This window comes from Rana temporaria, chromosome 3, assembly GCF_905171775.1.
Source record: "Rana temporaria chromosome 3, aRanTem1.1, whole genome shotgun sequence".
In the NCBI taxonomy this organism is placed as follows: domain Eukaryota; kingdom Metazoa; phylum Chordata; class Amphibia; order Anura; family Ranidae; genus Rana; species Rana temporaria.
The window spans coordinates 474,012,568-474,025,934 of NC_053491.1; positions in this window are offsets into that span (position 1 = coordinate 474,012,568).

Below are 13,367 nucleotides of genomic sequence, written 5' to 3' on the forward strand. Positions count from 1 at the left end.
AGCAGTGCTACCGTCACTCTTTATTGTGACTAGCTTTCCTATGATAAAACACACATAAGAGGAAATATAGGAATAGATGGTGGTCCTAGTTTATTATAGAAGATGTGCACCTCACACTAGACTCCTCAGGCCGTGCGCAACATACCCCTAAGGCCGCGTACACACGGTCGTTCCAAACCGATGAGAATGGACCGAAGTTCAATTTCATCGGTCCAAACCGACCGTGTGTATGGCCCATCGGTCTGTTGTCCTTCGGTCCAAAATTTTAAAACATGCTTTAAAATCGAACCGATGGGCCGCTGACCGATCAGTCCAAACTGATGGTTAGTACAGAAAAGAATTGGTTCAAAACCCGCGCATGCTCAGAATCAAGTCGACGCATGTTTGGAAGCATTGAACTTCATTTTTTTCAGCACGTCGTGTGTTTTACGTCACCGCGTTCTGACCCGATCGATTTTTGGAACGATGGTGTGTACACACATTAGACCATCAGGCCACTTCAGCGGTAAACCGATGGAAGCGGCCCGTCGGACCATTCTCATCGTTTGGATCGACCGTGTGTACGCGGCCTTAGGGGTTTTCACTCACCAGAGAGTAGAACACATCAAGCCTTGATATGTTTTTTCGATTACCATCCATGTCATGGAGTATGTCACAGTTGTCCTAGATGTCCCATAGGTACTCGGATAGAAGAAAACTCACAATAGCGTAATTCCATTTTCTCTTCCTTTATTCTTCACATGACAGGCTCCATTAAAAACTGACATTTAAGGTAATTCCTTATCATATCAGTGTTTAAAATTAGCACTATTCACTGCACAGGAGAGATGTTAGAATCTCGTGTACTGGGAAGACAGCGTCCACCGCAACTTCCGGTTAACACTTCCTGGCTGTGGAACACAAAAACGTCACTTTTAATTACCATTAGGTCAAGGTACTGATGCGTTTCATCATCACAACTTCCTCTGAGGGCCTCACATCTCTCCTGTGCAGTGAATAGCGCTAATTTTAACCACTTCAGCCCCGCACCATTTGGCTGGCCAAAGACCAGAGCACTTTTTGCGATTCGGCACTGCGTAACTGAGAATTGCGCGGTCGCGCAACGTGGCTCCCAAACAAAATTGAAGTCCTTTTTTTCCCCATAAACTGAGCTTTATTTTGGTGGTATTTGATCACCTCTGCAGTTTTTATTTTTTGTGCTATAAACACAAATAGCCTGCACATGTGAGCGCAACACGGACACAATATCCCCTCCATGCTCCCTACTGGTCCCGGCTGTATACCTGCTCCCTGCACATCAAGATAAATAGTGCATTAGCCACGGGATTACCTCCTATGCTTTGCTGGGGCTACCATTTTTTACCCTACCATCTCTCCCCCCCTTGATGTCCAACTTATCCAACACTTGGAGACACATCAGCTTTCGGGAAACTATTTAGGGACCCTGGCTGGTATAAACGCCTGTCTACCTTCTACTACCCTCCAATCAAACATGCTTCAGCCATTTTTTTTATCGCTATATACAACAGTGTTTTAAAGGACCTAACACATGCCCTCAAAGCTGTTTAGGCAACAACGCTGTATATACCATACTTTATCATTAACGGTCTGCTCCAAAAACCTGTGAGGAGACCTGTTTAACCTACCTCTATGCTCCTAATGAAGCTTCCTGTACGCGAAACATGTCGAGAGTAAAAGCAAGACTTACCATTCTGCATACCAAACTCAGTTTCAAGGATTAAAAGTTTACATATACCCTTCTGTGCTATATGATCTCATGCCATGTGTATATTTGCATAAGTATGAGCTTTTTTGTAATACTCTTTATAATATGTACTGAGTTAGTATGCCGATGTTGTACTGTTTTCACGAAAATGTGTATATTCTTTTCCATATACCTTTTTTTTTTATTAATAAATATTAATAGATTTTTGACATTTATCACTTGTACCGTCCAAAGTCCATTCTAATAGTTCAGACTAATCTCCATTTCCATAAACACAAATAGAGCGACAATTTTGAAAAAAGCTATATTTTTTACTTTTTGCTATAATAAAGATCCTCCAAAAATATATACATTTCCGTGAGACGATCGAGGGACTCCCGGCGGACAATGAGTCTGCGTGCCCACAACCCCTGTCCTTAAAGGCGACGTATATATACGTCGACCTAGCCAGCCGGGCCATGCTGCCGACATATATAATCTGCATCGGTCGGCAAGGGGTTAAACACAGATTTGATAAGGAATTACCCTAAATGTCAGTTTTTAATGGAGCCTGTCATGTGATGAATAAAGGAAGAGAAGATGGAATTACGCTATTATGATTTTTCTTTTATCCGAGTACCTATCTAGGACAACTGTGACATACTCCATGACATGGATGGTAATCGATAAAACATATCAAGGCTTGATGTATTCTACTCTCTGGTGAGTGAGAACCCCTAAGGGGTATGTTGCGCATGGCCTGAGGAGTCTGGTGAGAGGTGCACATCTTCAATAATAAACTAGGACCACCATCTAGACATTTACTAATCTGTATAAAAAGCTTTTTATGATTGTTCACATATTAAGTGAATATTTTGAAAATCAGTCATGGGTGTGTAGCACTACCCCCAGAGGAGCTGCTGGTTTGTTTTGGGTGACACATTTACCTTGTGGCTCTTCCAAATTCCTAGGGGTGAATGGTGCATATAGCAGAAGTAAAGGAATGTCCGCAACAAGTGTCTTTTGCTGTGCTCTTTATTACCCAGCCAGATAAGAACAAATAAACTTGTGGTGAGGATAGTAGAGTTGAAGAAAGACAGGAGAATAGCAAATTCAAGCGTAGCAATAGGGAAACAGTCCTGCTCCCAAGTGTAACACTTCTCTGCGCCACTCCTGCTTGAGTGGGAATAGCGTACCTGGACAGGCCTCTCTCACTGACCGGGCAGCCGGAGTATCGCTCGAACCTTTGAGAAAAAGTCTCTGCCACAGACCCTCCTTGAAATGAACGTCAGGGAGACACCTCTGCAACAGGCCCTCTCTGATTGCAGTTACAGAGGCAATCCTCCTTAGGTGAATTACGCCTGGATCTCCTTCTTAAGGTCGCCCAGGTACCGACTGACAGGTGATCAATCCTTCAGTGTCCGGCTACCCTGATCCCCGGTGATTTGTCAAAATCCTTTTGGACTGCCAGCCTCTCATCGGCACTCCTCAGATGGACTCCCCACTGAACAGCTATACCGCCTGGGATCCTCAGAGGTGGGAACCCAGTCGATCACTGAGTCCCTTTGCTGCTCCAGGAACACCACGTGGCACGCCCGCCCCGGCCAGGTAGGCCATAATGCCGGGGCGCCGTGATGTGGTCACCCTAAAGGTGGGTGCCACACTGGACAAAGAAGACCCAGAACCAATGGCGTCTGCCCCATAAATACCCTCCCCCAGCATGCACAGCGAGGCTCAACCCTCCTAATTGGCTGCTGGGGAAGGGCACCCAAACCTTGACTCCACTGCTGCCATCTACTGCACTGGGGTGGAAAGAACACCCCAGCACAACAGAATGAGCCCACAGCACAGGCAAGCTGAGACAGAGACCCAATTTAAACATTTTAACCAGATCAGAGTTTAACTACACTCTGATCCCCCTCTTAATTTAAATAGAACCGGTACTTTAAAATAACCAGGCGCTACAGGTGTATTTACATTGTATGCAAATGTACGTATGCATTTTTTCTAGGCTTTAAATTTGAAATTTTATTTGAAAAACACATATTTTTATTTTCTCAATAGCTTTCTTAAAGTCCTTGTTCCTATATGTGTATATAAGTGGATTAAGCAGTGGAGTCATCACAGTGTAAAAGAGAGAGAGGACCTTGCTTAGAATATTTAGTTTTCCTTTTGTTGGAAACAAATACACAATGATTAAAGATCCAAAAAAAATGCACACTGTGGTCAGGTGAGAGCTGCAGGTCCTGAAGGCTTTCTGTCTTCCTGTTATTGATTTAATTTTGAGAATGGTTAAAACAATATAGATATATGATATAACAATTATTACAAAAGGAATTATGACCCCGAAAAAAACGATTACACTCGCCTGAATTTGAATCCATGAAGTATCGGAACAGGAAAGCTCAAGTATAGGTTGAACGTCACAGAAGAAGTGATCAATGATGTTTGGTCCACAATAGTATAGACTAGCAAAAGATATGGACTCAAGCAACATAATATTGAATCCCAATAACCAAACTATGATCACAGATTTTATGCAAAAAGCTTGGTTTATTGTACAGCTGTAATGCAGGGGCTTGCAGATGGCCAAATACCGGTCATAGGACATCACAGTAAGTAAAAAACACTCTGAGGCCTCAGCATTTACAAAGAAGGAGAACTGGGTGATACATTCAGCAAAAGACATCGTACGTCCATCATGTAAGATGATATAAAGGAGGTTGGGAAGAATATCTGTGGTCAGAATGATATCAAGCAATGAGAGTTGGGTGATGAAGAAGTACATGGGAGACTGAAGTGTTTTACTCAGAAGAAATAAAACCACAATAAAAAGATTTCCAGAAAAAGTAGCACAGAATATGAAGAACAGTGCCGCAAAAAAATAAAATTTAATTTCTATAAGATTTGGAAAGCCTGTTAGTATAAAATAGGTTATATTACTTTGATAGACCACCTGATAAGGAATAGGGAGCTACATTGTTATTGAAATTGAAACCTATCCATCCATCACACATGCACAGCAGTCAGGTGGTTTTAGTCTGTTGAAAGGCTAGACATAACAAAAAAAAAAACACTTTCTATTTATCCAACCAAGATTACATTTCCCAGGATAATTTTGTAATAAGCTATAGAAGAATTCTAATGTTGGTTGACCAGTAATAATAATTTATAAATATAATTCTTACTAGTGTCATACAACATTAGAATTGTTTTATAGCTTGTAGGCGGAACATTCAACAGGAAATGTACGATTGCGACGTCGTAAAGTTTCGCTGCTTCGTCACATCCGACAGACACCATAAGCCTTCAATTGACAGATTTAACCTTAATTCGGATTATCCACAAAACAAGATACGTCGGAATGTGGGCTAGATCCGACTGACGTACGTGTTAGTACGCCGTCGGATCTAAGGTGCATATTTACGCTGGCCGCTAGGTAGCGCTTCCGTTGATTTCCGCGTAGAGTATGCAAATTAGCTAGATACCCTGATCTTCAAACGTACGTCCGCCCGGCGCATTTTTTACGTCATTTACGTAAGGCTTTTTTCGGCGTAACGTTACCCCTGGGTTTATAAGGCGTACACAATGTTAAGTATGGACATCGGGACAGCATCAAATTTTCCATCGTTTACGACGTTTGCGTAAAACGTTTGCGAATAGGGCTTTGCTTAAATTACGTTCACGTCGAAAGCATTGACTATTTGTGACGTGATTTCGAGCATGCGCACTGGGATACCCCCACGGACGGCGAATGCGCCGTTTAAAAAAAAATCATTTACGTGGGGTCAAGATGCATTAGCATAAAACACGCCCACATCTTAGTCATTTGAATTTTGTGCCCTTACGCCGACACATTTACACTACGCTGCCGTAACTTACCGCGCAAATTCTTTCAGGATATGGAAAATATGCTGTAAGTTACGGCGGCGTAGTGTGTCTGAGATACGCTACGCCTGTCTAAAGATAGGCAGATCTTTGTGGATCTGGCCCTATAACTTTTGTGCAAACCAATCAATATACGCTTATTGCAATTTTTGCTTTTTACCAAAAATATGTAGACAAATACATATTGGCCTAAACTGATGAGGATTTTTCATTTTATTTAGGATATTTATTATAGTAAGAAGTAAAGAATGTATATATTTTTTTTCCAAAATTGTCTTTTTTGTTTATAGATTAAAATAATGCAAAGGTGATCAAATACCACCAAAAGAAAGATCTATTTGTGGGGAAAAAAGGACGTAAATTTTGTTTGGATAAATTTACGCAGTACCGTATCGCAAACAATGGCCTGGTCATTAACTTCCCTGGCAGTATGATTATGTCTGGAATTTTGTACCAAAAGCGGTACAATTATTTTGCATGGAAATTTGGCGTTTTATACTGTAGGCCTGTAATTCTTAGAAAAAAACTCACTTAAAACTTTCCAAACAAGAGTCTAGTAGACATCCTGAGTATGATAAAGTTTGAAACACAAAATCATAAATTATAATATAATAAATAACTATAAATAATTATAACAAATAATAATGTAATTATAATAAAAATTATTCAATAATGTAATCAAATCAAAAACACTGAAATTTGCTCAGTTGCAAAATTGTCGCTGTCATTACTTTTATTTTTTTATGACGAATTTCTCCACAACTCACTATCGCTCAATTCTGCAAGTGATTCTAATTTATTATCTCTGTTTTCTAGCTGCTCTAAAATCACTTTTGACATAAAGGGACACTTTTTGGTTGCTATGAACAATCTACAGTTTGCAGGCAGAAAGAACAGTTTTTATTTTATAAAAGTACATGTAGGGCACTGGGCAGATCACTAGGGACAAAGGGGATGTGTATTTTTTACATACAGTATACGGTATGTAATGTGTTTATTTACTTTTTGAATTTGGCGCCGTTCTCTGCCCCTGTGCGTCGTAACATCGCAGGAAACGGAGATCGGCGGCGCACAGGCACTGTGTGAATTGAGCGAGGACGCTGCTCGCTCACACAGCGGGGATGCATCGCAGGATCCAGGAACAAGGTAAGTAACTTGTGCCTGTGGATGCTGCAAGGCGATCCCGAGTCTGGCTCGGGGATACCGCTTTTGGTATTAAGATCTTACCCCAAGTCAGACTCGGAAATACCGCCAAGGAGGTTAAGGGAGGAAATCTTCTGCTCTGTAAGTGGTTAACTTCTGTATATCAGTGCTCAACTGTGTTTTTAGAAATGTAGTAATGCGGCCGCAATCATCTTCCACAAAAGGTGTTACTCCTTATACTTGTACAGTTCTTATCTAAGTGAAAAAAACAAAACAGCAAATTCACTCTGCGTCATGTCATCAGTTCTACATTTTCACTCATCTCCAAGCATTTGTTAAATACTTACATACTGTACCTCAATTCCATGTGTGTTGTTAGTGATGATGTCTGAATGTAATAATTTACTTTTAAAATCCCCGGCAAACATGGTCAGATCCATCATAATACTTTTAATGTAAATACACCACTGAGATTGTTACATTGATCTGAAATCCTTTTATACATTTACTGCTCTGTTTTCCACATTGATCTTTGAGCCTAAGGCCGAGTACTCACGAGCAAACATGTCCGTTCGAAATGTCCGACGGGCTGTTTCCGGCGTACAAGGCTGTTTTTTCATTTGGCCCGCTGGCTTGTACACACCAGCGGACGATATTTCCCTGCGGACCTGAACGCGTGCACGTAATCCACGTTTGACGTCACTATAAAGGGAAAGGCCAAAGTCAATGGCGACGCCCTCTGTTCCGCTTTTGCTAGTTACGGCTTTGCTCGTGTTAGTGAAGGTTTGGTTAGAGCTGATTCGCGCTTCTCGGTCTCCAGGCTTTAGCAGGTAGTATTTTCTCGTTCAGTGCGTGTGCTTGTGGGTACGTAGTTGGCATTCGGGTACAGGCGTGCAGTTCGTTCTGCTTAGCAGATTCGTACTGTGCGTTCGTATCTGTGTGTCGTGCGTTCTTTGCAGGTACCACTGGATTTGATTGTGCTTTCTGTTGGAGTGTGTTCTTGACTGACCAGCCGGCCGGTTTGAAGCCATGATGGAGCAGCAGCGTCAATTTTCGCGAGTTGGTGCTGTTTATGGGATGGCTGCTGGATATGTTCATTATTCCAGTACTTTGGCCAGAAACAGGGGGCGGAGGCGTTTCTGGACCAAGAATTGGTTGCGCCAGCGTGACCAGTTCTCACATATGCCTCTGCTTAGGGAAATCCAGGAGAATAATCCTAATGACTATAGGAATTTTCTCCGCATGACGGACCCCGTATTCAACAGTCTGCTGGATCTTCTGTCCCCCTATATCACGAGGCAGGACACTGTGATGCGCCAAGCCATCACGGCCGAGCAGAGGCTTATTGCCACGTTGCGGTACCTGGCGACTGGGAGGAGCCTGCAGGACCTCAAGTTCTCAACAGGCATCTCTCCGCAGGCGCTTGGGGTCATCATACCGGACACGTGTGCTGCCATCATTAAAGTTATGCACGAGGAGTATATGAAGGTAAGTTTCCTCATTTTAACCTCACAATGTGTCTTTAATAATGTGGCAAACTAACTTTTTATTTTATTTCCCAGATATGCTGTGTGTTTAACTAACGTTCCCTTTTCTCACTATGCATGTTGATATCAGCTTTTACATGTTCTTTTTATTTTGGCCTACCTGCATATTTTGATCTTACCCAATATTAACCTGTCCAGCATGCTATCTTCGGGCCAACCCCCACCATGCCACTATTTTTTTATTTTTTTGGTTTTCTAAAAACAGTTTAAACACCCCCCACCCCCCCTTCAAAGTGTTTTTGTCCCCATCAGAGGGCTGTGGAGTCTCTTATTAATTAATTGGCCCTATATATTTGTGCCCCGAAATTCTCCCTTCATAATTTGCAAATGCTATTTAAAAAATGTAAAGTTGCACAAGGATGCTTGTATGATTATGTTTGCAATGTTTATGTGCCAAAGTACTAAATCTCTTTTTTTGTTTGTCCCCACAGCTACCCTCCACACCACAGGAATGGCAGTCTGTGGCTTCCCAATTTGCCGAGCGGTGGGATTTTCCTAACTGCGGTGGAGCAATAGATGGGAAACACGTCCGCATTGTGCCCCCACCCCACTCGGGGTCCTACTATTATAATTACAAGGGTTATCATAGTATCGTGTTGATGGCGGTGGTGTCGGCACAGTATGAGTTTCTATATGTGGACGTGGGGAAGAACGGCCGGATGTCAGATGGGGGAGTGTTCGCACGGACTGATTTCTATGATCGTCTCCAAACTGGTGGTCTGGCATTGCCACCAGATGAAGATAATGTGGAAGGACTTCCGTTTGTGTTCCTAGCGGACGAGGCTTTTGGCCTTGGACCTCACCTAATGCGGCCTTTTCCCCAGAGGACCCTCACCTCAGAGAGGAGTGTGTTCAATTTTCGGTTGTCCAGGGCTCGGAGGGTAGTCGAGAATGCCTTTGGGATCCTCAGCAACCGGTTCCGCCTGTTCCTGACATCGATACATTTGGCGGAATATAAATTGAACACCGTTATATTTGCCTGCTGCATTTTGCACAATTTTCTACGCAGGCACTCCCAGACGTACCTAGCCTCCATGGGCTCTGAGGCAGGACTACCCTCAGAGAACATTCCTGGCCTGGACACTGGTCGCGCTGGCTTGGCCCCCCAATCTGCTCGTGAGGTACGCGACAAATATGTTGAGTACTTCATGGGTCGGGGGGCCATTGCTATGCCAGATCATATTTCTTTCTAATTCGGCCCCCAAAGAAAGGAATATTCTCACAACTAATAAATAATTAGACCATTGGACTTTATACAGTTGTTTGTCATTACTGCTTTTTCTCTATTTTTCTGTCTTCCAGGTTATCTCCAAAAATAGTGCACTTCTAGTGCCAGATTTACTTACTCAGATGTATTAACTAACCACATTTGCACATTATTCACTCATCTACTAACTGGGTATTCAGTCTAGAAATAAGAAGCCACTCTTTTTTCTGCTTTTGATGTCTCATTTTTTTTTTTTATTTTAGTCATTTTTTAACAAGAAATGTGTATTTTTAGGCAGAAAACATTTCCTGCAAATTCTTGAGACAAAATATTGGCTTTTAATTATTTATTTTTTTGTCTTTATTGACAGTGATTATCAATAATAATGATCGAAACACAATGTAAGAATAATTTCACTGAAACTATACGCAAGAATTTTTGGGCTTGTCATTTGTTTGTGTCTAATTTTTTTAACAAGATTTTAACACAACACAAAACATTTTTTTTTTTTTACAAAAATTAGTTAACTTCTTTCTTTAGGTGAGATTTATTGTTCGTTTTGTGATCTGAAAATGGAAACATTTACAAACCAAAAAAGATCAACACCAAACAAAAATTTAAAAAATGAACAGCAGTCAGTCATATGGATGGTGTGCTTTCACACTGGAACACGCCAAAATTTCTAAATGCACACATTCAGTGAAAACTCGCCAAATGTCATTGGTTAAACAGACAAATGGCCACATGTGCTATCTGACATCATGGGTGATCAATGTCTGTGTTTTGTGGGAGCAAACCCTTCCTCTCAACTACTTGAGGATCGAGGAGGGGTTTGTACCCACAAAGCACAGACAATAGATAGTCTGTGATGGCAGCTAGCACATATTGGCACACTGTGTGTGCATTTAGAAATTTTGGCGTATTATAAAGTACAAAAATTAAAAAGGGTTTTGTGGGCGGGGGATGGGCGGGGGATGGGATTCTGTGGTTCAGTCTTTGACACGGCCCATCATGTCCATGATATTTTTGTAATTTTGGTTGATGACTAGCATCCTTTGTCGCATGTTCTCCATTTCCGTGCTACACTCTGAAATGACATTTCGCACATTCTGCTCCATGACTAGCATCCTTTCCTGCATAATGTCCATTTCCGTGCTGCACTCCATTAGTTGCTGTATAATGATAGAAGCACTTGCACGTGAAAAATGTGCTACTCCATCTTGATCCCCTAAAAAGAAACAAATTGGCATTCAAAATATGTAAATAATTTCCAGCCTATCTGCATATGTTTGGCCCTATTAATATAGGGGTGACACTGACCTGATGGCCTGATAATTTCCACATCCCCAATTTCTTCATCTTCTATCACTCCTCCTTCTTCCACCACCTCCCCATCATCTTCTATCACTCCTCCTTCTTCCACCACCTCCCCATCATCTTCGACTCCTCCTTCATCCATCAATCCACCTTCTTGCAATTTGCCAAATTGTTCTTCCGCCACTTGCCCTTCATCTGATATAAATTCTAAGTCCAAAATAACTTCTTCCTCCTCTCTTCCTTCCTCCTTTCTTCCTTCCTCTTCTCCTTCCACATCCTCTTCTCCTTCTACATCCTCTTCTCCTTCCACATCCTCTTCTCCTTCCACATCCTCTTCTCCTTCCACATCCTCTTCTCCTTCCACATCCTCTTCTCCTTCCACATCCTCTTCTCCTTCCACATCCTCTTCTCCTTCCACATCCTCCTCTCTTCCTTCCCCAGCCTCCTCCTGCTCAACATGTGGAGGTGTTTGATTTTCCGGGTGTCTGGCCCTCTCTGCCTCCTCCAATTGCTGGCGTCTTCTTTCCCCTATAAGAAATAATAAAAAACAAAAGGTATACTCATCAGCACACTGATATTGGATATCATAAATCGCACACATTGCATAGACGATACATTTATGATGATTTTTGGTTGTTTATTCTTTCAGCAATCCTCCATTTTTGGCGTAGTTCTAGGCCAAGCTCTGATCCTGCCCCTTTTTTGCAAAGAAGTGACACAAATGGATGTCCCCCCAAAACATTAATTCTCGTCGACCCTCCAAATAAATATACTTTGATTTTTGAGACACAGGTGCTTTGCATTTCAAGATGTTAAAACATCAGCTTTATTTGCATTTTGGAGAATGAATCTTGTTTGCCTGTCACATTCACTCAATTTAATTTCTGTGATTTTGCTATTCAACAATGTTGGAAAACCAAGTTTGGGGCCAGTCAGCCATGTCCAGGTGTGTTGTTCCTGGAGTAACGTCACATTTTTGCTAAACAATGTCATATTACGCGTGTTTACTATTTCACAAAATTTGTTTAAGGTTGTTATTTGACATAAACACAATACAGTATCTACACGTGTTCAAAAGTAAAAGCAGGCCAAGGAGGCAGATGTGAAAAAATACATGTCAACACATTATTGCAGACATTCCCCCCCCCCTTAAATAATATGGACTTACTTTTACGCAGAATTTTGAGGATCTTCTTCATGTGATGTGGCTCCCTCAATTTTAAATCGGACCAACGCTTCCGTAGTTGCTCCTTTGACCTGGTGACACCAAACATTCTCCTCATTCTCCTTGCCACCTTGTCCATTATGTGTGACTTCCTACGGTTCGGTGTTTTGTAGGGCCCACATTCACCATCATAATCCTTCCTCCTCATGATGTAAACCAACTCCACCATTTCTTCGAACGCCATATTAGTGGCTTTATATCTTTTAGGCCTGGATCGGGACGGTCCAGCCTCTGTCCCTTCACTTGCGCCATGAGAGCTCCGTGCCCGCTCGTGTGACATCGCCATCTTTCCTTCCCACAGAGATTAGGGGCGTGGAAACGAGGAAATGTCCCGTCAGGGGCGGAGATGAGGGCGGGGATTATTGCATATGCGGAGTGTCGCGAATGCCAACAACGTATTGACGTAGGTTACGCGGAGAATATTCGCGCGATTCCAGAACCTACACAGTTAACGCCATATTTACTTTTTCAATTGATTAGGGGCATGGCAAAGGTGACGAGGGCGGCGTTTCATACATACGCGGAGTGGATAAAAGGCGCTTGACGTGATTACGTAGGTTACGTGTTAATTCAGCGAGCGGAAGAAACGAGGATTGTGAGAGAGGCAGGTAAGAAATTTAAACATGGGATCAGCAGCGGGCTCTAAAATGTAGAGCAATGGGATGGGGGTTTGGTCTGTTGGTTGCACAGTTTTATTAAGCTATTATGTCTCTTGGATACCAGAATGTGATTTTCATACCCAAATGCTTTTGTAGACATCACAAAATAGAGAGATCAAAAATGCTGTGACTCATTAGTAATTATGTAGGGTGTATTCAGATCAGGCCAAGTATTGTTCTGTGTTGGTTGGACAGAGGTCATTAGGAAGTTTCTTTCATGTAATCAATGCTGAGGGGCAGGATATCTACACATGCAATAGTGCCTTGATGAATGCTGTCATTTGTAAGAATTGTGTATGGTTGTAGATTTATATTATTTCCTGCAATGTAACCAAAGGGGCGGCATGTTAAAAAAAAATGTTAGCTAAAACCAACCAATGGGGCAGAGCTGGCCAGCATTTTCAAAACAAGAGACACTGTGTTTGTATTTCTATATAGGTACTACTTTTTTAACAACATATTCTATCAATGTAAATGCTGAGGCTTTTTTTAATTGTGTTTTTGGTTTCTTTTCATTTTTTCTATCTAGAATAAAAAAAATAAAAAAATAAATTCACAATGGATCTCCTGCAGAGCCAAGACATTATCCAGCATTTGCTGGATAAATTTCGGGAAATGCCCATCCTGTGGGATTCAAAGCAGGACCATTACCACAATAAGGACGTACGAGCGGCAG